The 21,633-nt window shown below is 44.8% G+C and overlaps 1 protein-coding gene across 1 annotated transcript in view; it reads left to right on the forward strand.

Moving 5' to 3' along the window:
• Positions 1-7,520: 7,520 nt before the first annotated feature.
• The window catches only part of PIK3R2 (phosphoinositide-3-kinase regulatory subunit 2), a 75,539-nt gene continuing 61,426 nt past the window's right edge, over positions 7,521-21,633 (forward strand). Inside the window, exon 1 of the mRNA XM_063455584.1 lies at positions 7,521-7,652. The gene's annotated coding sequence lies outside the window, so the exon portion shown is untranslated. The remainder of the gene's footprint in view (positions 7,653-21,633) is intronic.

Consider the following 21,633-nt stretch of genomic DNA (forward strand, 5'->3'; position numbering starts at 1 on the left):
GCTAACCATACAGATATCTTAGCCAGAATTGTATATAGTTAGTAAGAGATCCTCTATTTAACATATATAAATAATTGAGAATACAATATAAAATAAGGATTGTCTTGGAAGCAATAGATTTTGTCTTTTAGATATTTATTATATAAAAATATAAATATAGACATATCAAATCCATTATAGCAGAGTTTATAAGATGAAATTAAATGCTTGCAAATATCATTAATAGGTTAACATACCCTTCTGATCATGTCATCATGTCAGCCTCTGTCATTTTAAGATGGAGCAGCGTCTGTCTCCAAGTCTCTCCTCTGTTTGTTAACATTTAAAAGTACACCTATTTATACCTTAGGTGTCGTCATTTTAGGGTCACCATAGTTCAAATATGAAAAAGTAACTTGTCTACTTTAAATCAATTTAGGACCTCCCTTTAGATACAAGGCCATAACTAAAAACAAGTGCACACGTCATGGGAAACTCCCGGACCTGGGGAACTTCCACCAACTTGGGACAAGATGGCTTCCCAAAGTCTGAATAGCTTATCTGTTGTTTATACTAAGACGTAAGTGCACAGTCGTGGGAGATTCCCGGATTTGGGGAAGTTCCATTAACTTGGGGTTACCACAGTATATTGTGTACTGAAAGAGTCGTAGTATAGCCTTGAAGCTTGTTTATGCATTATTGTTATTGTAATTCGTCTGGGACAAATTGGTGCAAACATATTATGCACTGAGGTTATTGCTTAAAGAAACATCTATGAAAAACAATATGTTCCATTTCTAACACCTCGTCAATTTGCAATATCTCTTAAAGACAAAGTACACAGTTTAAGAAATACAACATTTCATTCTAAAACTTGTAATATTTGCATTTGCCCATAACAAAAGTACGACCTACCCACCTATGACTTAGGACTGCGTTTTGAAGAGCCAAGCTTGTCTTAGCTTGGGTACCTTGTAACTTGAAAAACATGACACATAGCGTGAGTCTGTGGTTCAGTAAGAGCATAAAACGGTACAGTCTGACCCTTGCGTCAATACTGAGATTACGTGCATAGTGAAAGGGTTAACGTAACTTGCCCAATTGATTGAGAAACAGACATTTAACTGAGCAGCTGAAGTTATATACAATATATGATAAACAATTATAGACCTTAACTGTAATATAAGCATCTGGCTTATAACCCTGCCCCTGTACCTAGCACCTGCAATACCAGGTACTGGACCTAGAGGGTCACCAGCAGTTTGTGGGAACTCTTGTATGTGCCCTGGTGACATGTGACCGTGGGAACCACAATGAGTGCCTATTATTATTATTAATATTGACATTTATATAGCGCCAACAGATTCCGTAGCGCTTTACAATATTATGAGAGGGGGATTTAACTATAAATAGGACAATTACAAAAAACTTAAGGGAACAATAGGTTGAAGAGGACCCTGCTCAATCGACACATTAGGACAGGAATTTGCAGAAATCAGGAGAGAGCAAGAGACAGGTTTTAGGTTAGACAGGTTTGAGGTTAGAGGTAGAGGTTAATCTTGGAGGCCATAAGCTTTCCTAAAGAGATGGGTTTTAAGGCACTTCTTAAAAGATGCATGACTAGGGGAGAGTCTGATGGTGTTAGGTAGGCTATTCCATAGGAAGGGAGCCGCCCGCGAGAAGTCCTGCAAGCGCTTGTTGGCCGTACGGGTGCGGACAATGGACAGGAGGTGGTCACGGGAGAGCGGAGAGACCGAGAAGAGACATATCTATGGATCTGTGAGGAGATATAAGAGGGGCTAGAGTTGTTCAGCACTTTATAGGTGTGAATTTGTACCTTGAATTGACTCATATAGCATACAGGAACCCAATGTAAGGACTGGCAGAGGGGTGAGGTGTGAGAGAAACGACTAGAGAGGAAAATCAGTCTGGCAGCAGCGTTTATTACGGACTGTAGCGCTGCAATACGGCTTTTGGGAAGACCATCAGGAGAGGGTTACAATAATCCATGCAGGAAATTACTAGAGCATGGACAAGCTCCTTGGTAGCATCTTGCATAAGAAAGGGGTGGATGCGGGCTATGTTTTTAAAATGGAATCTACAGGATTTTACAACATGCTGGATGTGAGGCCAGAATCAAGTATGACGCCAAGACAGCATGCTTGCAAAGACAAACTTATGTGGGTACCACAAACTTGAAGGGAGAACGAAATAGGAGGATCAGTATTAGGAGGAGGAAAGACAAAGAGCTCAGTTTTAGAGAAGTTACGTTTCAGAAAGCGGGAGGACATCCAGTCAGAGATGGAGGACAGGCAAGAAACTGGCTCTGTTTCCTAGTAAAAGAACATTGGGAGAAAGGTGAAGCTAGTGATAGAGCTTCTGCTGACACTCTCAGCCTACCAGGGGTGTCCAGTCTGATACTTCAGAACTTCAGCCTCCGAACATCTCTTGAAGGAAAAGGGCAGTACTGACAGGCACAGTCTTTGCCACTTTGCAGTTAATCAGTTTCAATGAAGTTATGTTGCCTTGATGTCCTTGGTACCATCTTATGTTAATAGGTTACAATGTTTACAAACCGTTTAACCCCATAGTTGTGTATACGGTGCCCATTAATTTTGCCCTCTTTATCCAGCCAAGTCCTCCGCTTCAAAGAGGAAGCCTCGGTGTGGGTCCTAGTGATAGGATGAACGCATCGGCTGACGCATTGAGCCTGTCTAAATTGGGAAAAACAAGATTGTATCTGGATTATGATCATTTCTAAACCTTTAAAGGGACAGCTTAAGCACCAAAACAACCACAAAGTTATCAAAGCTGTGCCCTTTGTGACAAAAGTACTTCTTACCTTGCTACCGGGGATCAGGGTTTTACACGCAGTCTTTACAAGTGGAATAAGGTAAAATAGCTTGGTCTTTTTATTGTAGTTCCAAAATGCAACAAGGTACAGCAATTACAAAATAAATCAAAACAAAATCTTTGCTCTTCCGGGCACTGACTTAACAAAATAATAAACTGACTGGGTTCGATGACTTGTCCATTTCCCATATTCAGGGCCGTCTTTAACAAGGGGCAAACAGGGCAGCTGCCCAGGGCCCAGTTGCTCCTGGGGGGCCCAAAGCAGCTGCCCTGTGGGCCCCCTGTCCGCAGCCAGGTCTGAACAGCCCACCGGGATACTGAGAAATATCCCAGTGGGCTGCAGCAGGTGATGTAATCAGGGCCCCCGGCCCTTTAAGAGAGCTCCTGACCGAGCCCCTGTCTTCCGGCCTGCTGGGAGGAAGTGTTGTGAGGTCACTTCCTCCCATTTAACAGAGTGCCGCTGGGGAGGATTAGACATACATGGAGAGAAGGAGGAGGTACAGACCAAGAAGAAGACTCCCATCAATCTCAGCCATCATGCTCCCACTGGACTACAGGGAAGCCACACTTCTGTAAAGGTAAGGAGGGTGACTAAACTATGTGAATTCATATGACTGTGTGTGTGTATGTGTATCTGGCTGTATGTGTATCTGGCTGGCTGTGTGTGTATCTGACTCTGTGTGTGTATGTATGTTTATCTGACTGTATGTGTATCTGTGTGTGTGTGTGTACATCTGACTGTGTGTGTGTGTGTGTATCTCATTGTGTGTGTGTATGTATGTGTATCTCACTGTATGTGTATGTGTATCTGACTGTGTATCTGTGTGTGTATATCTCACTGTGTGTATATCTGACTGTATGTGTGTGTGTGTATCTGACTGTGTGTGTATCTGAGTGTGTATCTCACTGTGTGTGTGTGTGTGTGTGTGTGTATCTCACTGTGTGTGTGTATCTGGCTGTGTTTGTGCCAGTGTTTGTATCTGACACTGTGTGTGTGTGTGTGTATCTGACACTGTGTGTGTGTATCTGACGCTGTGTGTGTAAGTGTGTATCTGTGCGTGTGGCAATGCATACATCCCATCTAACATTGCACACAAATACAACCCTGCATTCCAACATTAACAATGCACACAAATACACCACTGCATGTGTATCTGTGTTCCTGTGTGTATCACTGTTTGTGTGAGAGTGCATCTGTGTGACAATGCATACATCTCAGCATTCCTACACCAACACTGCACACAAATACACATGTATTTGTGTATATATCTGTGTCGGTGTGTAAGTGTGTATCTCTGTGTGTGGATGTGCCAGTGTCTTTATCTCTGTGTGTGCACGTGTATTTATGTATGTGGCTGTGTGTCTATACGCCAGTCTTTGTCAGTGTGTGCATGTGTCCAGATGTTTGCATGTATCAGTGTGCTGATGTGTATGTATATCTGTCAATGTATATCATTCATCAAGGCAATCAAACACAACATGCAACCACACCCCTGCAAACATTACATACAAACACACCCCTGAATTCAAACTCAAAAAGTATATAGAAACACATCCCTACACTTAAACACCAATACTACACCCTACGTGCACACACATACTGTATACAACAACATGCTCACATTCAAATGCACAAACACTGCTCACAAATACAGCCCTGCAAGAATGGTCAAATGGTAGATCCCCAGCTGGCATAGCATCGTGGGAATTGTACAACAGATGAGGATCTATCTTTTCTCTGCTCTTGCGCTAGAGGGGTGGCTCAAAACAATGTCTTGCACCAGGGCCCTGTCTACATTAGTTCTGCCACTGTGTTGGGGTGGAGGGCGTGATTGCATGCCAGAGAGTGAAAGTTTCGGGGGAGGGCGAGGGATGGCAGGATGCAGGGGCCCCAAACAAATGCTTGCCCAGGGTCCAATCAATGTTAAAGACGGCCCTGCCCATATTCACCTTTTAGCTTCTCTTAGAAGCTTTCTAACTTTAAAGGAAGCAAAATCTATATTTTTCTTGGCAGGGGAGTATTTAACACAGACATATAGTGCAAATTCAAGGTTTTGCTTACGTTTTGTTTTGATCACAACTTGTACAATTGGCTCAGTCCTTAAGGGGTTAATATCAGAACTCATGGCACCCTTGGTTGGTGTATAGAAATAAAACTAAAGTAGTTTAGCGTAAGGAAGGTTAGTGGGTTAGGATAGTTAGGACTGGTACATTGTTGTTCCAGGATAAAAGGATATCCCTTGGATATAAAATCCCACGTACCTATTATCGGGCCCTAATTGCTGCAGTCCCTATTTGTGAATGTTCTTTTTTTAATTTCTTTTTTTTATTGTACGGTTTGTGTATATTGCCTTAAAATTTGCTATATATCTGAATTTATTCCCATATCTCAATGAAATATTGGATTTATTTGTATTATATAATTTATTTATTTTTGGCAATGTTAAAATTGAAGAAAAAAATAAATAAATACCAAATGGTGCTGCCTGTCTGCAGTTCTCGTGGCTCGCGGTATAATAATGGATGGATCATGGCACTGGCAGTCATGGTATCCCCCTAGTTACTGGAACCTGGTGCAGACCGCCCTCCCCCGCCGCACCCTTAGTACGCCACTGTATAAATATACTGTCAAATAAACACACACCACACCACACCACCACCACCACCATCACCCCACCCCCTCACACATTTTATTGATAAAATTAAGCTCATATTTGTTGGTACCTCCAACAAATCTCACACACACACACACACCCACCACATACATACAGACTGCAGTGATGGTGGGGGTGTTGCTGTGTGTCTTCCAGACACACACACAAACTCACACAGTCTCTCTCTCTCTCTCTTACTTACAAACAGTATGGGCTGCAGAAGGAGTGGATTCAATGAAGTCCCTGGAGTCTGTTAATTGGGGAAGCGGGGATTACTTCCTGCTTCCCCTCGATGTGCAGCAGTAACAACAGTGGGTGGAGGGGGGATATGATAGAAACATTTAAATACATAAAGGGAATCAACACAGTAAAGGAGGAGACTATATTTAAAAAAAGAAAAACTACCACAACAAGGGGACATAGTCTTAAAGTCTCAAAGGTTTAAAAATAATATCAGGAAGTATTACTTTACTGAGAGGGTAGTGGATGCATGGAATAGCCTTCCAGCTGAAGTGGTAGAGGTTAACACAGTAAAGGAGTTTAAGCATGCGTGGGAGGATAGGCATAAGATAAGGCCAGGGACTAATGAAAGTATTTAGAAAATTGGGCAGACTAGATGGGCCAAATGGTTCTTATCTGCCGTCACATTCTATGTTTCTATGAGGCTGTGTTTAGCCCTGCCTCTGCTGTCACTTTGGCTCCACCCCCACCAGTGATTATCCCCGCCATAGTTTTCTTACGGGCGCCCGGTTTTCAAGTTCTGTGGTCCCTGCTGCACAGTTCTAGTGCGAACGCCACTGCAGAGAGTAAAGGGAGAATGTAGCAGCACAGGGAGGCCCGACACTGCAAGCCTCTAAACAATGAATACGAAGACTAACTCTCTGGATCCAGCTCTGCTAACCTGCCCTCCAGTAGAAAGAAAGAAAACACACACACACACACACACTCACTCACTCACTCACTCTCTCTCTCGGTGTTGAAATGGGCCTCATGCTTGTAAAGCCTTAGGCGAAATTCAACGTTTAGAGCTGCCACCGTTCACCTTTGTCGGTTTATAATGGTCCATACTCCACAACCATATATTCAGGGACACCTATAATTTTATCACATTTATGAAAACGCATGAAGAGAGTTGCCATGCAGTATGTATAATGCATATATTCTGCAGGAATCTTCATAGAATATAATCTTTCTGAATTACTCTTTTGACTGTGTTGACTGTGTTTTGACTGTGTTGGAATATTCCTGAAATAGGGACTTTGTCTCTGTGTATATTTCTTCCGCCTGACTTTCCTAGACTCGGGGCGGAATTACAGGGTCAAAATCCCTAGCCGGCACCAGTGACAACTGCAGGGAATTGGCACTTTTTACGTTGCGGGGTCCTCCATAGACCTCAAATGCTGTACTCTCACACCAGCGCAAGTTTACAGAAGTGACGTTGGCTCCTGGAGCAGCTGAAGAGGATCTGCCGGAACAAGATCGTCATGCATGGAAAAGGATTGGTTCAGGTACGTAAATCTCACTGGTACTCGCCTTTCCCCCTCCCCCCAGACCAGTGGCGATGTTACTGTCTGGGGTCTTTACGTGCAAATTCCCTAGATGGTGGTAGTGCTGATTTAATCTTATATAAACTGTGTGCATATATATATATATATATACCCCCGCTGTTCCTGTGGGTCAAGCTCGTCTGGTTAGCCCATCCATTTGTACGGCACTGCGGGAATTTGTTGGCGCTTTATGAATAATAATATGAATGAGAGGGGGGGGGGGTGCATTGAGGAAACTGGCCTTGAAGCAGCAAGGTGGGTAAATCCAGCTCCAGCAAGGGCCAAGTTTGCCATGAGCACATTATGCTATCCTACAGTTATAATAGAATGGGAATGCCAAGCACTGATCAGCGTCTATCAGTGTTCGAAATAGAGAACTTCCACAGCGACATATTCTATTTCTTCCACTAGGGGGCACTGAACCAAACTTTCGGTTTTCTGCGCCGCCGTTGCTCGTTTGTTCACGTCACCCTTCGGTTGTTTCCGTCTTCGCTCGGCTCTTGGATTCTCTCCGCTTCATCATGGCAGCTCCAGCGCTCAGCATGTGAAAAGTGGACAGAAGGAAACAGGACGCGGCCTGCACGAGTGCCGTGTAACGGACAGCGAGCGGCTCTGACTGGTGAGACCCGAACCTCTCTGAACGTATTAACACGCAGGGCATGCTGGGCCGCAGGACGGTGTGAGATAATCCCATCGGGTCAGACGGCAACTAGTGGCTCTGTCTGTCTGTCTGCTGGCAGGTCTGTCTGTCCGCCCGGGCCTGCTCACATGCACACTGTGAGCTCCCGGGGGACCGTGTACTCTGCGCTGTGTGCGGACTGGGGACATTATACAGAGTTATTATTACTGGGTGCTGTGCAGAACTGTTAGTATTTATTGTGGGACTTGTGGGCGTACTGGGTGTGCAATCCGCCCCCCCTCTTCCCTAAGTAGTGGGCTTGCAGGGTGGCAACCCCCCCCCCTTGTAGGGTTAGTGGGCTTGCAGGGTGGCAGTCCCCTCTTGTAGGGTTAGTGGGCTTGCATGATAGTAGCCCTTCCCAGGGCTAGTGAATGTACAGGGTGGCATCCCTCCCCCTTGGACTAGTGGGTGTGCAGGGTGGCAGCCCCCTCTTAAGGCTATTGGGCGTACATGATGGCACTCCTCCACAGGGCTAGTGGATGTGCAGGGTGGCACCCCCGCCTTAGAGCCAGTGGGCATGCAGGATAACAGCCCCGTTTTTAAGAAAGTGGGTGTGCTTGGTGGCATCCTTCACCAGAACTAGTGGGCATGCAGAGTGGCATCCCTCCCACCAAGGGTTTGTGAAATTGCACTGGCATCCTCCCCTCACTCTCCAGGATTAGTGAACGTGCAGGATAGCATTTCAACCCAAGGGCTAGTGGACTGCATAATGACAGTTTCCTTTAGGGCTAGTGAACGGGCAGGGTGTCAAGCCCCCCAAGGGTAAGTGGACGTGCTGGGTGACAGCCCCCCCGGTAGGGCTAATGAGTATGTACGGTTACAGACCCTCAGGGCTGTTAGGTCGTTCAGGGCCTGCAGTCCCCCACCCAGGGCAGATGGGCATACAGAGTGTTAGCCCACCACCCAGGGCTGGTGACGTAGAAGTTGAAACCCCCCAGGACTGTTGGAGATTCTGGGCATCAACCCCATGGATCTGGTGGGCATTTAGAGTTGCAGTCCTTTAACCCCTTAAGGACCAAACTTCTGTAATAAAAGGGAATCATGACATGTCACACATGTCATGTGTCCTTAAGGGGTTAACTTGGCATGCTTTGTTTTAACCATTAAAGGACAGTGGTTAGTAGAAGCCACTTTTATGCAGAAATTGATGCTTAAGAATTCTGTGTGGCTCTAGTTTGCTGATGAGCATGTGAACACACTGATGTTAGAATCCGTTTTAGACAGACCTGTATTCCCAGAGCTCAACTTACTATTAATTAAAAAAAAAAGTAATATGAATTATGTTGTATTCATAGTGAATTTAAAATTAGGCCAAAATATAAATAGTGGCAAAATTCTTCAAGTCAGTCATGTTTCCAGTTAAGGTATTCTGGCCTAAGATTTGAGATGCGTTTTGAATTTACTATTACGTGAATAACTCTGTGCATGTTTGGAATCTGCATAGTCTCTGGAGTGTGCATGCATCCAGAACACATTTGTGTCTATTGAAACCTTTGGGACCGGTGTTCTTGTGAAATGGATTTCTATCTCAACTCTGCTGGTTCTCTAACCACATGTGGAATCCTTAGCTGGACTCTGTACACATGAAATTGTGCATGTGAAATGAAGTGTTCCCAGCATGCATTTCATATAGTATCCAGAATTGTTAAACTGCTTCACACTCTCACTAGTAAAGAGCCCCTAAAATAAGTTTAGAAGACAAGTGAAAAAATAAGGTAAAAGTACATGCAAAACTTAATACAATACCCTCCTAATGCGAACATTGAAATGACTAAAGGGTTACTCCAAGCACCATAACCACTTCAGGGATTTGAATTGATCATAGACCCCGCAGTTTTATAGTTTGTATGTGCAGTGTTTAGCTATGAAACGCTGAACATGCAGAGTTTTTTAACCTCTTTGCTGCAGCTTCGTTACAGTGTAATCAGGCACCCTGGACAAGCAGTCTGGGTTGGCTAATGTCAATACTGTGCATATTTCTATGCACAGAGTTACATTATTTGGTGGAGAGCAGTCAGCTGGCACTCTCAGTCAAGGGGAAACCGCGCCAGAGTACTACTAGCATCATCACTACAGTAGGCTGTTGTTGTATTGCTTGGAGTAACCTTTTAATATACAATGGAAACAAAAGGACATACATTTCATACCCACACCAAGCATAATCTGTAGCAAATTAAATGAAATACAAAATTACACCACGTGAAAATAAACTCTTCCTTGAAAGCTGTATTCCGTTGGACCCCTCTGAATTCTCAGGAAATATTCCAAAGAACAATACTGCAAAAGAATAAAAATATCTCATGGGATAATAAGCATTTCAAATTTGCTGTGCATGCGCATAAGTTCCCTGACGTTGGTGGAGGCAGATCCTGCCTCACTGGTGATGGACATCGGCGCTGCAATAATTGTTAACCCTTTCAGTACTGCACTAGAGTTTACATTGAAAAAGATTTATTCTGAAACGCACTTAGAAACATATATTACAGTGTGGAATCCGAGTGAATGAGGAAGTAAAAGACCAGGTAGTGGAAGATGAACTATATATACGTCAAGAAACAAGAATAACTGGTCCTGAGAAATTCTATGCAAGTAGAACTGGTACTTGTATTCTGTTTTTACTTATTTTGTGTCCGCTAAGCAACCAGGAAGTAACAGGACCGGTTGTCTGATAAGGTGTAACAAGGTTAATTTACTTTGTAACCTGAAATAGAGGACACACTTCACACATTAAGCACTTCTGCCACATGAAGGGCTTTAGGGGTCTGGAGTGTGGCTTTAAGCTTGCCGATCAGCTATTGCTCTCAGGCAGTGAGCACTGCAGGGCTTCGCTCAGGAGAGCTAAAGGAAATTCCTGAGCAGAGGCGGCTCTCTAATTAGGCGATTTAGGCGGCCGCCTAAGGCCTCGCGCTGATGGGGGGCCTCGCGGCCGCCTAAATCGCCTTAGGACAGTGTGACAGGTCGGGCCGAGGACCCGACACAGGAGGGTGCCCGGCGGCTTGTCCTTAATGCCGCCGGGTGCGAGGCCCCTCCTATGCCTGCTCGGGAGAGCCAGCCTGTCTGCAGCTCCGCCGAGAGCAGAGCTGCAGACTGAATGGGTCTCGCGATCTCAGCCAATCAGAGCGTTGCTGCGGGTTACCACGGCAACGCTCTGACTGGCTGAGATCGCGAGACTAAACTTACCACGTGGTCTGCAGCTCTGCACCCGGCGGAGCTGCAGACCGTAAAGGGAGCCCACCGGACCACCAGGGAAACAGCCTGGCCGCCCACTGGACCAACAGGGATCCTAAGGTATTTATGCCTCCGCTCCCCACCCTGCCCTCCTACCACCCTCTGCCCCAGCCACCCCACCACCACTGCCCAACCACCCACTACCCCAGCCACCCCACCACCACTGCCCTAGCCACCCCACTGCCCCAACCACCCACTGCCCCAGCCACCCCACCACCACTGCCCCAGCCACCCCACCACCACTGCCCTAGCCACCCCACCACCACTGCCCCAGCCACCCCACCACCACTGCCCCAACCACCCACTGCCCCAGCCACCCTCTGCCCCAGCCACCCCACCACCACTGCCCCGGCCACCCCACCACCACTGCCCCGGCCACCCCACCACCACTGCCCCAGCCACCCTCTGCCCCAGCCACCCTACCACCACTGCCCCAGCCACCCTCTGCCCCAGCCACCCCACCACCACTGCCCCAGCCACCCTCTGCCCCAGCCACCCTCTGCCCCAGCCACCCTCTGCCCCAGCCACCCTCTGCCCCAGCCACCCCACCACCACTGCCCCAGCCACCCTCTGCCCCAGCCACTCTACCACCACTTCCCCAGCCACCCTACCACCACTGCCCCAGCCACCCTCTGCCCCAGCCACCCTCTGCCCTCCTACTACCCTGTCACTGTCCTCCTACCACCCCCTGCCCTGTCATAGCCCCACCTACCGCCCCAGCCACCCTCTGCCCTCTTACCACCACTGCCCCAGCCACCCACTGCCCCAGCCACCCCACCACCGTCTGCCCCAGCCACCCCACTGCCCCAGCCACCCCACCACCCTCTGCCCCAGCCACCCCACTGCCCTAGCCACCCCAGCCACCCTCTGCCCCAGCCACCCTCTGCCCTCTTACCACCCCCTGCTCCAGCCACCCTACCACCCTCTGCCCTCCTACCATCCTATGCCCCCTACCATCCCCTGCCCTGTCACAGCCACCCTACCAACCTCTGCTCCCTACTACCTGTACCCTGTCACTGCCCTCCTACCACCCCCTGCCCCACGACCCCCTGCTCCAGCCCCCCCACTACCCCTTGTCCTGTCAAAGTCTCCTACCCTCTCACAGCTCCTCTACCCTGTCACCCCACACCCACCCAATCACAGCCTTCCCACACACACGCACTGTCACAGCCTTCCACCGCACACCTTGCCATTCCCCACCCGTACCCTATCATTACCACACACACTGACACCCCCTTCACATACACTATCACCATTCCCAAACACTTTCAGACCCCACACACTGCCGCCCCCTACACCCAGCCAAACTTACATAACCCCTCCTAATCCGGTCACTCTCACTCACTGCAACCATACAATACTCCTTGCTTTGCCACACCTACCCTATTGCATTAACCCCCCCATCAACCCTGTCAGACTCACCTTCTCTTGCACTGTCACACTCACCCCCGACCCTGTCACTCATCCTCTATCAGTCTGTCCCACTCACCCCCTTCACCCTGCCACACTCACCCTATTACATAAACCCTTACAATCCTGTACTCCAACTGTGCAACACTCTGTCCCACATAGGTAGACAATGCCAGATACACTCATGTATACATACACCGGCACTTATGTATACTCGACTGCAAGGCTATGTAACCATACCCCTCAGTCATGTATAAACGATTGGCATAATTGCTAACTAAATTTGTTTATTGCAAATTAAGTTAGTTTGCATATTATGCCATAACTACAGTCAGAGAGATCATAATGCGGCGGCACAGGGAGCCGCTACACTGCAAGCCTCTGAACGATGAATACAGAGACTAGCTCTCTGTATCCAGCGCTGCACGCTCGTCCTTAAATACAACAACAGCACTTTATACACACAATGCAACCCCTATTTTTAACTTTAGGTGTTAGTGGGGGCCTCATGTTTGAGTTTCGCCTAAGGCATCACAAAGTCTAGAGCCGCCACTGCTCCTGAGCATGCGCTTCCGGCTCTCCATCTGATATAGTGGAGGTGGAGAGCAGTGCCCGGCTGGACATAGGTTAGAGGTCAAACACTTCTAAGATGGTCTAAAGAAGGGGTAAGCAACCTTGTGAGATGTAATCCAAAACATCTGGAGTGCCAAAGGTTGCCTAACTGTGGTCTAAAGCAATAGACAGAAACACATGTGCAATATCATGTACAGATTTTAATTATACAGGTTATCAGGGCTCAGCAAATCCCACCTAGCCGTGGTTACTAGGAATTTTGTCATGGTACCTGGGTTTTCTCAGCCTGTTCAGCCCCCGAAGCGGTCGGCCAGTTGACTCAGAGCAGGTGCAAGTGACTGTCCTGCTCAAGGAGAGCGTAGGCGGACGGGCAGGGAGCTGGCATAGAGAGAGCGAGTGCCTGCAGCCGGCTCAGGGGAGCGGTGGAAGTGAGGGAGCACCCTCCAGTGATGCTGGGAGCTGAAATATGTCATCACTCTGGCCCTGGCTTCACTAAACAGTGTGTCAGGGAGCAGAGCAGGAAGAGGACAATACCCCGACTGGACCCAAGGGATAGGACCCAAAGGTTAGGGAGGCTGGGTGGACACATTAAAAAAAATAGTAATTTGAGTGTGTGAAAATGTGTGTGAGTGCTGCAGTGGTGTGCTTCTGTCTGTGTGAGACACACTTACAGTAATTGATTTGACAGTCAGTGAGTGGCTGTTTAGGTGACCGGCCCCCCTCCAATCACATGGGAAAGGTGTTTTTGCTCATCTTTTTTTTTTTCCACACTGTGTCGGTGTTGTCACAGCTGGCCCCTTTTTTTATCATCGGTCTTGGAGATTTCTGCCAATCCAGTGCTTTCCCATAGGAAAGCATTGGGAGCTTTTGCGCATGTATGGCAAAACGCCACGCTGTGCCAATCAGCATCTCCGCATAGAGATGCATTGAATCAATTAACTTTTATGGGGAGCATTAAGCGTCTCCATGCAGAGCGTGGAAATGTGAACGTGGCGCACCTCTAGAGGCCGTCTGAGTGACTGTCACTAGGCTGCAATGTAAACATGGCCTTTTCAATGAAAAGGTAGTTTTTTTACATTGAAAAGCGTGCAGGGACAGGCTAACTGCATTTTTTAAAGCTGGCTTCTAGATTCCAAGCAAAAATGTCAAGCAGGTTTACATTTTACAGTAAGCGTTTCTGGTACTTTTAGGTTTCTTCCATTGTTGTTTATAATTGCAGTATAAAGAGGTTGTTTTTACCCCCCTCCCAACTTAATATGGACATTACTTACTAATCGGTAGTTATATCCATCCCTACAGCGACTTACTTGCAAGATAGCACAAAAACGTAAAAGCTAATCTCCCACGTCCCTTATATTATGAAAATCAACTAGGCCAAGACATCTTTGATTTATTCAATGTATATATGCTATCTGGATGTTTAGTATGGTTTTTAGACTTCATTCAGGTGAGTCCAGGATGCAGCATGTTGGCGTTTTGCTTGGCCTGGGAGGAAATATAATGAGGATTTCAATGCATGGGTTGTGCTCTGCTCAACCACTCTTTTACTGCACTGCTGAGCATTGGCATTTCTATAAATATTTAAAGCCAGAGTTATCTTGATGGCTGCAGGGTGCAGATCATCTTCAGCAGCATTGTGTTCCACCATTCACCTCAAGCACATCTCCATGCCCATCCAAGTTATAGATGGTCTCTTTCATTGGTTTATAGGCTGGTAGGTATGAATTGGATCATGAACCTATATATTTTACCTTGCAGATTGTCCAACCAATCATAAGGAGAGAATACATAGTTTTCTTCAGAGAATGCCAGCATTGGAGGAAAAGTGTTGTTTAAAACTAGATTTCTGATATGCCATGGCTGTAAGCAACCTCTGAGGGATACTAGAACACACTATCTGGTCAAAAAAAAATATATATATAGCAGTCATCTGTGGACTTTTGGGCTGCTGCATTGAATCAGGCAAGCCAGAGCGCTCAGAACCCCCAAAATATAGAATTGTCTAATTCCTTACGATACCTTTTGATGCAGATTCAGAATCCTACCCAAGGACTAATTCTAAATCTTTAAAATATGAAGAATTAGAAAAATCTGGTGAAAATGTTTGTTGAAAACGACTTCCATAAACTGTTGAGGGAAGTACCAGTAGTAATATGTTATAATCATCTCTTAAACAGTCACCCTTACACTTACTGATTCATTCTAGTTTACTGCAGATTGTTCAGTGGAAATGGAAATAGTTTGATATTTGCTTTTTTTTATGTTTTCAATTGAAGAGTAAATAGGAAAAGAGCTCACCTGGAATATAAAGCTACTTTGCCAATTTGGGAATCAGGGAGCCTCTGGACAAGATAATGAAATGGCTTTTTGTAGGTCTAATCAGGCCTCTGATTTGCACTTGTGTGATAAAAATGATATGACAGAATTTGAAACAATCACCGTGATAGTACACCTACAGAGGGCAAAAAAAACCAGACAATTGTGGATGCAACAATAGTTTTTGTGTGTGTGTGTGTGTGTGTATTCTGAAATGTCACACCAGTTTTGCACTTGGATCTGGGATATATCTTGTGTACCATGAGGAGTTCCATCTGCCTGATTACTTCGAACTGGGACTTGATACTTGGAGAGTGAGGAGTTTGCGCCGATATGGAAAGAGTGTCCTAAAAATAGTTAGTGTATTATATTAAGGCAATTGCGTTGTTGTTGTAGGATCCAATTTAATTGTGAAAATTTGTTGAAAAGCCATGCACTGCTTTTGGAGCAGAAAGTAAATTTGTAGGCAAAATAATATTTCTCTTCCAGAGATGTGAGACATATCGAAATTCCATCCTGTGAAATCCTGGCGAGTGCCTCTTGTTGGTAACTAGACACTTCTGCAAAGTTTGTCGTTGCTACTCGTATTTGAGAAAAATACACTTGAATTGTACTTCAAAAGAAAACAGGCAATACTAGAGCACTAGTCGGCAACTATATTTGTGCGCTCAGGATCATGTGTTGTTGTTGTTGTTGTTGTTGTTATTATTATTGATATTGACTTATATTATTATATAGCGCCAACAGATTCCATAGCGCTTTACAATATTATAAAAGGGGGGGGGGGGGGGGGGAGATTTAACAATAAATAAGACAATTACAAAACCTTACAGGAATGATAAGTTGAAGAGGATTACACTGTGCGTAGATACTACTCTCTGTCTGAAAGTGCAACTGATTCTGCTTTTTCCAGAGTATTGACATTATTACCGATGCATATTGTATGTTAAAACTACTATATAAAGGTCAGTAATTTTAAACTGAAAGCAAACCCAACAATGTGCTGATGTAATCTCAGTACCTGATGGTATAAATACCAAACATCATATATAACCGATACTACAGGCATGAATTAGATCATGAAGACCTTAAAGATGTAAAAAGCAAGATACATATTAGTAATATAAGCACTACGTTAGACCGATGTGACCAGTTTAAACACATGCCCTATATTTTATAAACTATGTACATGAAATAGCACCTAAACACTTGACAGGTTTAATGACCTGATATAATATTCTGGAAATTAAGAGCGTGAACCGCAGAACAGGTGACAGGCTTAACATATCAAATATATAACAAAAAAGGACGAGCATGAAATCGCACCTGATGACATGACAGGGTTTAAACACCAAATACGATGTATTAAAGCATGGGGTAGCACCTGAAGACGTGACCATTTTCCTTTATTTTATTTATTTATTTATTTTTATACACACGTATCAGTACCTCTGGATTTTCCGGGACTTTGCTGAGATACACTCACTGTACATCTCTGTGCTCTAATTAGATAATAGTGGCATAAAAATGTACTTGTTAAAATCAGAATGGTAACAACCAATATATTCATTTGCAAAGCATATTGGTTGAAAACGCTAATCTTCCTGTGCTAAATATATCTTGCAGTCTATTCAAATTAGCAATGTACATATAGTTAACTACGACTATATGCTTTACACAAAATTCATACTTAACCCATATATACTTATATCATTCCGAGCCTCACTTTAAATGCTACATTGCAGTATTCAATGATAAATGGCCGCATGCCGGGAGAGGAATTGGCAGACACTGATGCTTAATATCAATTTGTGATGCGCGATATCCGAACAAGTATGTGAATGCAAACATATACAGTGTGTGATTACTGTCATGTATGTCATGTCGTTTATTACCCTACCTTTGCAAAGGGATGTATTGATGGCTTTACGTATTTGCCGATCGTTTGAAACAGGACAAAATAGCACCTGTCCTGTATCACATTGTTCATATGTCACACTGTTGCACAATACTTATGGTCATCAGTGTACTGGAGGCTTGACATTCATTCCTAATGCAAATGACTTAACTATGGAATATGGAGTTTTATAGCGTGACCTAACCACTTCCACATATGTATTTTCTTTTAATAGTTGATCTTCAAGCACTTTGGGTTTGTATGCAAGTCTTGTGTCACTTTTACATATATCTTGTATGCTTTTTATTTACACTTATAGTGCTTTCTTTTAGTAGTTTGTTTAGGGCAAGTATGTCAAACTCAAAGTCTGGCACGGGCCACATAAACAAGGTTTAAGTTTATGTGGGCCGCAAAAAAAAAAATCTACCTTAAACTTTCATTGAAACTTAGGTTCATTTTAAAAAGTACAGTATAAAAAAAAAAAAACAGCATCCCTCTCTACTAAACTACAGCACCCCCTCTACTAAATCCCAGTCCCGCCCCTCTACTAAACCACAGCACCCCCACCTCTACCAACCTGTGCCAAATCTGATCCTCCTGCTGACACACACACATATTCACTGACAGACAGACACACACACATATTCACTGACAGACAGACACACACACATATTCACTGACAGACAGACACACACACATATTCACTGACAGACACACACACATATTCACTGACAGACACACACACATATTCACAGACAGACACACACATATTCACTGACAGACACACACGCATATTCACTGACGGACAGACACACACGCATATTCACTGACAGACAGACACACACGCATATTCACTGACAGACAGACACACACACGTATTCACTGACAGACAGGCACACACACTTACACACTGACAGACACTCTCACACACATACTTTTCTTTATTGCTCCCTACCTTTTGGAGCCGATGTGGGGCATCTCCCTGGGGTCCTTCTATCTGCTCCTCACTGCTCCAGCGCGCGGGTTAGTGATGCCGGGTGCCAGAATATGACATCATATTCCGGCGCCCGTCTTCACTTCAGACGGTGCGCGCGAGGGAGCAGGAACACTGAGTTCCCTCGTTGGCCCTCCTCCCCGGCCGGGTAAGTGTTAGCAGAGTAGGCACCTGCAATATGGGGAAAGCAAGTGCCTACTCTGCTATAACACCAGCATGTACTTGCGGCTCGCCGGGCCGCAAAGATGGTCCTTGTGGGCTGCGAGTTTGACATGCTTGGTTTAGGGTGTTCTAGACCTTTCCTTAAGATGTCCTTTTTCCTTTTCATTACTTTATATTTATTTGTTTGCTTTGGTTGCTTTTTGTACTCAGTATCAATTTAATTATATTGTGGTAATTCTTGATAATAGCTAACACAATCATGCTGTGATTTGGCTATATTGTCACATTGCATTGCTATGTGCACCTCTTTCTCTGTCCAATGTGTATATATATATATATATATATATATATATATTTTTTTTTTTTTAATAATACTTAGGGTTTTACACAACCAGTAATGACAATCTTGCAATATGAATTGATCAAGTAACATGGTAGAAGAGGAACTGAGGATTGCAACCCGGAAAGATAACACAATCGTATAGAAGAATAAAAATGAATGCCATTGAATTTGATCATATGATTATGAAAAAAGCATCTGTCATACAGACACGTTATGTTTAAGTGGGCAACAGGACGAGAAGGAGGGGGATATGACAAAAAATTTGGTGGAGGAACAGCATATGAAGTGGACGGCAATGTTTATAAAGCAAATTATAGCATTAGGAACTAAACCTGCGTAATGCCAACCTCCTTTGTCCAAATGCATGTTGTGTAAATGGGATAGAGATGGTAAAAGGGAAGGTAAGAAATTTTATCGGAAGGTCATATGGTTTTAGTTCACCGTTGTGTATTCTGTTGCTGTGACATACCTTGACACTCACTCTTCAACCCTTCCGCTGTCAGGCCTGATGTAATTTAATTGTGGCCCATATAGGTTCTTGAATAGCATATTGGTGTCCCCCTGTGCAACAAGCAAAATGTGAATGCCAATTCTTTTACACTATACATATTTGCATTGTGTGTTGATAGGTTTGATAAAGGCTCTTGTGAGATGAAACGTCACTGTGCAAACATTAAATCTGCCTCATTATGTGCAGGGATTTATCATTAAAAGCTGCACATAAGACTCCAGGCTCCATGACCACTTCAAATCACTAAAGTGGTAATTGTGGAGTTACCCTTTAAAGCTTTGGAAAATCCCCTGAAATTGACTAGTACAGCAACTACAATGCATTATTTGATTGCCCACCAGGACCCTGGGTTTCCTGCACCCCCGGCCTAGAATCTTAGATAAGCAAAAAAAAGTATATAATGATCTCTGAGGAAACCTAAAAAGTCTTTCTAATCTATTTCGAGAGCTAAACTGAATTTACAGTATATTGCCAATTCCTTGCTAGACTTCTCTTGGGACAGAAATACTGGTACTACATTAGTACAGTGAGTGTTGGGTTTTTTCTTTAAAATGTTTTCCCTTTTAATTTTGTCTGTTTTGTGCATGGGGTCCACATGAATTCTTCCAGGGGAGGAGGGGGAGGCATAATTGTAATGACATCCATGCTATGCCCCTTTTTGACAGTGTCACGAAGGGGAGAGGCATAGTCATTATCACATAAAGTCAGGATGACCAGTTTTGGAAATAAAAAACCTGGACACCCGTTAGGAAAGCCTGTGAAGCAGGACGAGCCACGGAGAGATCGGCCTTATGATGGAAATAAGATGAGTAACCCCCCCCAAAAAAAAAACACCTTGTTATTAACACAGGAGGGGGGAGTGGGGTTATGGGCAAGACATGTAAATAGCATGTTTGTATTCCTGATACTATAGTGTTCCTTTAAGCAAATTAAACATTTTGCAAGAACATTTTGGTCACCATAACAACTTCATCTAAATGAAAATGCTATGATGCCAGGAGGACCCTGGGCGTTCTTTCGTTTAAGGGGTTAAACCACTCTCAAATGGTTTAACCCCAGAGGCTTCCTCCAGCTCCAGGTCGCTCAGTGGTATTCGGCTTCTGAAACGGAGTGTCAGAAAGTGCAGATTGAAGTCAGGCATGGGTGCCGCTGATTGGCTAGAGTTGTCAGCTGGCGCTCTAAGCCAGGGGTGTCCAAACTTTTTTCAAAGAGGGCCAGATTTGATGAAGTGAACATGTGTGAGGGCCAACCATTCTGCCTGACATTCTTTGAACCGTTAAAATTGAATGGTCGGGCTTTGGATATGACTGCTCAAAGCCAATCTCTAGTTCCCGGCTCATAAAAATGTTTCACATTATTATAAATGAGGAGCTACTGATTGGCTTAGAGTGCCAGATGACCATTTTAGCCAATCAGCGGCACCCCTACCCAGCGGCACTTCCTGACACTCACTAAATAAAATTGAACACATTAACACTGATATTTTTTTTTTTTTTACATGGAGAGATGAGAAGGCCCAAAGTTTCCCTGCCAGGCCCAGTTACCAAAGACTTATGATGTGGTGTCCAAAAGGAAGTGGAGGGATCATTTCACTTGTCCTTCCTGCTCCAATCTCATTTTCTTCTCCTTCATTTTACAGGCTTCTTTTTCTTCTGACACTGTCTTTTCTCCTCCATGGCTTCTTCTGCTCCTTTCTCCTTCTGCTCCTTTGCGGACCCAGACCCTTTCTTCTCTTTGCGGACCCAGACCCTTTCTTCTCTTTGCGGACCCAGACCCTTTCTTCTCTTTGCGGACCCAGACCCTTTCTGCTCTTTGCGGACCCAGACCCTTTCTGCTCCTTTACCTTTGTGCTCCTTGCTGACCCTTTCTGCTCCTTTTCCTTCTTTACCTTTGTGCTCCTTCTGCCCCTTTCTGCTCCTTGATGTCCCTTCTCTTTTGTGCCCTTTCTACTTTACCTTCCTGCTCCTTGCTGACCCTTCCTGTAGGCTCCCCCCCCCCCCATTCCTCACTTACCTGATCTGTAGGCTATCTCTGCAGTCTGGGAGTTGCTGGTTGCACTGCCTATAGCTGCTCCCCCGTGGATTCAGTCAAGAGAGAGAAGCAGGGATAAGATGTAGCTTACAATCCCTGCCACTCTCCACACACAGCGCCTACTGGCTGGTGACAGTATGGCAGTGTATTCTCAATCTCAAAAGAAAAATACAGGCACAAGCTGAAGAATCCGGAGGGGGGAACAGGTGGGGTGGGCAAGTGGTTTTGTGTCATTTATTTATAATATATTTTTACTTGTACGCACTTCATAATAAATGTTCTTATATTACGTTCTGCCTTTAAAGGGACACTATAGTCACCTGAACAACTTTAGCTTAATGAAGCAGTTTTGGTGTATAGAACATGCCCCTGCAGCCTCACTGCTCAATCCTCTGCCATTTAGGAGTTAAATCCCTCCTTTGTTTATGAACCCTAGTCACACCTCCCTGCATGTGA

This window comes from Pelobates fuscus, chromosome 5 (assembly GCF_036172605.1).
Source record: "Pelobates fuscus isolate aPelFus1 chromosome 5, aPelFus1.pri, whole genome shotgun sequence".
In the NCBI taxonomy this organism is placed as follows: Eukaryota; Metazoa; Chordata; class Amphibia; order Anura; family Pelobatidae; genus Pelobates; species Pelobates fuscus.